The sequence below is a fragment of the Microtus ochrogaster genome, unplaced genomic scaffold (genome assembly GCF_000317375.1).
Source record: "Microtus ochrogaster isolate Prairie Vole_2 unplaced genomic scaffold, MicOch1.0 UNK1, whole genome shotgun sequence".
Lineage (NCBI taxonomy): Eukaryota > Metazoa > Chordata > Mammalia > Rodentia > Cricetidae > Microtus > Microtus ochrogaster.
The window spans coordinates 37,640,432-37,643,565 of NW_004949099.1; the positions used below are offsets into that span (position 1 = coordinate 37,640,432).

The following is a 3,134-nucleotide window of genomic DNA, read 5'->3' on the forward strand; positions in this document are numbered from 1 at the left end:
GATCTCTGTGAGTTCGAGACCAGCCTGGTCTACAGAGCTAGTTCCAGGACAGGCTCCAAAGCCACAGAGAAATCCTGTCTTGAAAAAAACAAATAAATAAATATAAAATAAAAAATAAAGTTTTAACTGATGTTTGCCCAGTAAACCAGTTTACTTCAACTACAGCTATAGCCACATTTTTAAAAGTTGTTTTGTAGATTGGTTTTAAAGTACTATGCATTACCAGGCATGGGGACAACATCTGTAATTCCGTCTCTTGGGAGGTGAAGGCAGGAGGACCCAGCCACCCTCAGCAGATAGCAAGTTCAAGGCCAGCCAGTTTCATAAAATCCTGTTTCAAAAAATTAAAACTACAAATGGGAAAAGAGAAGGAGGGGGAGTAAACACATGCCCAAGAACCGAACCGAAGAGGAGCAGACAACAGTGTCAGCCATGACAAGAAGACACTACCTGTGGCTGCATCTGTCACCCTCCCCCTCCCATCACAGGACTGGTTTACCAAGTCAGTTTGATTCCTAAAGGATCCAACTAAAGTTCCTTGGAGAACAGAGCAATCACTGTGTGCCTTTCTTACCTTTTTAATCAGCTGAAATCTGATAAAATTTGCAATGAGTAGCTTTGGAAGAGAAAAAACAGCATCAACGGGGCAGTGATTTCCGGGATGAGGAGTGGCAGAGGGGGGATGGAGTTGAGACTGAGGTCAGATCATAGTTAAGTCTGGACTTGGGTGGTATCCTAACACCAACTGACCAAGTGGCACTCCATCCTGCCTAGAAGGCTGTTGCTAACACAGGGCATCTACCATGGACAACAGCACCCATCTACTGCCACTTCCTTACTGCAAAAGAAAAGCATGGGAGCGCCAACTCAGCAGGCAAGGAAACAGAAACCCAGAGTCTCTCAGTAAGCACAGGAGAGGAAGGAGAGGAACTAGGAATGCAGATCAGTGTGCAGAGTGCTGGGCTAGCGTGCAAGAAGCCCAGGGTTAGATTCCAACACCACATAAAACAGGGTGTGGCTCGTGCCTGCAATCTCAGAGGAACGGGCGGGCGGCGAGGAGATCTCAAGTTCAAGGTCATCTCCTGTAGTGAGTGAGTTCAAGTCAAGCCAGCTTGGGCTATAGAATAGAAGACCATCTCAAAAACCAAAAACATAGATTACTACCAAACCAATGGCCGGAATCAAACCATGAGGCTCACATGGCGGAAGAAGAGAATCAACTCAACACCAAGTTACCCTTTGACCTCCACATGTACACCAGGGTACACACACAAAATAGATAAATGCAATTAATAAAATTTTTCAAAGAAATTAAGGAACAAATAATACAAGAATGTCAGAAAATGACCACGTCACAGGCTCCCTGGGAAGAGCTTTCAGAGTATATTTTTTTCAGGGTCACTGAGTAGGCTCCATCATTTCAGACCTGCCTGCCTGACAATCACTTGAAAATAACCAAGATATGGATGAAGCACAGACCAACCAGCAGCTAACAATGCGGTAGCCGAAGTCTTGTTAGAACCCAGGACTGCTGAAGGAGCCACAGAGGCCATTCCATCAGACAATGAAGGTGGCGCTCAAAGACAAGAGAAGTGACTTGCCCAAGGTCACAGAGACACAGCCAGAGTACTCCCTGGTCTCCCAGCTCTGTTCCAGAGCATCCCGTTCTGCTCCAGGTTGTGCCACAGTCCTCTCCCCTGGGTGGCACTCACCTGAGACAGGCATAGAGAGCCATGCCATTTCTGTGAGTGCAGGAAAGTAAAAGGTCAAAGGTTGGTTGAATGAAGGGGGTCACCCTGGGAACTGACAAAGAGGAAAGAAATCCAAAGAGGACTTCAAGAAAGTAAAACCGTGTGAAGAGTCAACCACGTATAAAACACAAGGGTGGGGGAGGCCAGAAGAAAGTGCCCAGGATGATAGAACTTGGTTTTTTATTCTGTTTGTCTCTGGAGCTCAAACCCAGACCTCTGTATGTATATTAGGAACTAACATACCACTGAGCTACCTCCAGCCCAAGACCATATAGTTTGAACAACAGTATATCGTCTTCCCACCATACCCAGGTAGAGGCTTGCAAGAATGACCTGCAAGCAACAGTGCTACCTGTTCCAACAGATCGCTGGAGGAGAAAGGGTGTACCTCCTCAGGAAACCCCTACTTGGGGCAAAACCAGAAACATCTCCCAGAACCCCTCCCAAGAGCCCATAGGACATAGCTACAGGCTGAGGCCTGATCTATGTACTGAACCCCCACCTACAGAACTTCCCACTGGATCACAGCCATGGCAACAAAATGGGTGAAAAGAAGTGCCCCTCCAGAGACCATCCCAGGGGTCCATCTGGCAGTCACTATTACCACCTCAGTTGCCAGAGCAACTCCGACCTTCTTACAGTATCCTCTGGGAAGGGAGCTTTGGGGTAACCTGCCCCAGGCACAAAGGGAGACCTCCGAGATCAAAGCAGTAACGAAGGCCTCCCAGATAGAGCCCTGCTGTGGGGCAGCCGATGCGGAGGGGATGAGGGTGGAGGTCACAATTCCTTGGAATGCCTACAAGATTGCCCAATTCCCTCTTCTTTCCCAACCTCCCAACCTTTCTAATTCTCCCTTCTGTATTCTGCCTTTCTTATTTATTAGTGTTGGGAGACTCACACTGCCGAGCCTCAGTGCCCCCTTCACGAAGTAACTACGTCTGGGATTAGGAAAACAGGGTCAGAGGTGACCTAGAGTGGGGGAAAAGAAAACTGAGTCACAAAAGATACGGCCTTCCCATTTCCATCCCAGGCTTCTCAAAGATGGGCCTCTCTTGGTCCTTCTCCATTCCCCCAGGTTCAGTCCCCCCCTCTCGGCAGCAACAATCCTGTTCTTACCACCCACCACACCCCTTTCCCGGTTCCCAGTTCCCTTCGGTTCCTAATACCAGCAATCCTGGGTTCTGGAACCCGGGTTCTGGGCCTGTGGGGCTTCTGGAGCCTTCACGCCCCACCTCGCTGCCATCTCTCCGATCCGTCCTGCCTTCTCCGCGAACCACCCGCACAGCATCCCCCGTTTTACCTCCGCCAAGTCTCCACCTCGGCGTTCCTCCCCTTTAGGCTCTGGTCCTGGCGACGCTTGGCCCCATCAGCCCTCCTCCCGAG

The 3,134-nt window shown here is 49.3% G+C and overlaps 1 protein-coding gene across 4 annotated transcripts in view; it reads right to left on the reverse strand.

The window, feature by feature from the left end:
- Positions 1-3,105, reverse strand: part of Atn1 (atrophin 1) — a 13,833-nt gene extending 10,728 nt beyond the window's left edge. The window contains exons 1-2 of one of the 4 annotated variants that reach the window (XM_013353004.2): positions 2,918-3,104; positions 2,650-2,720 (exon numbers count right to left, since the gene is read on the reverse strand). The gene's annotated coding sequence lies outside the window, so the exon portion shown is untranslated. Of the gene's footprint in view, positions 1-2,649 lie in introns of all 4 variants that reach the window. The other 3 variants (XM_013353005.2, XM_005365195.3, XM_026788119.1) reach the window with 3 other exon arrangements.
- Positions 3,106-3,134: the final 29 nt, after the last annotated feature.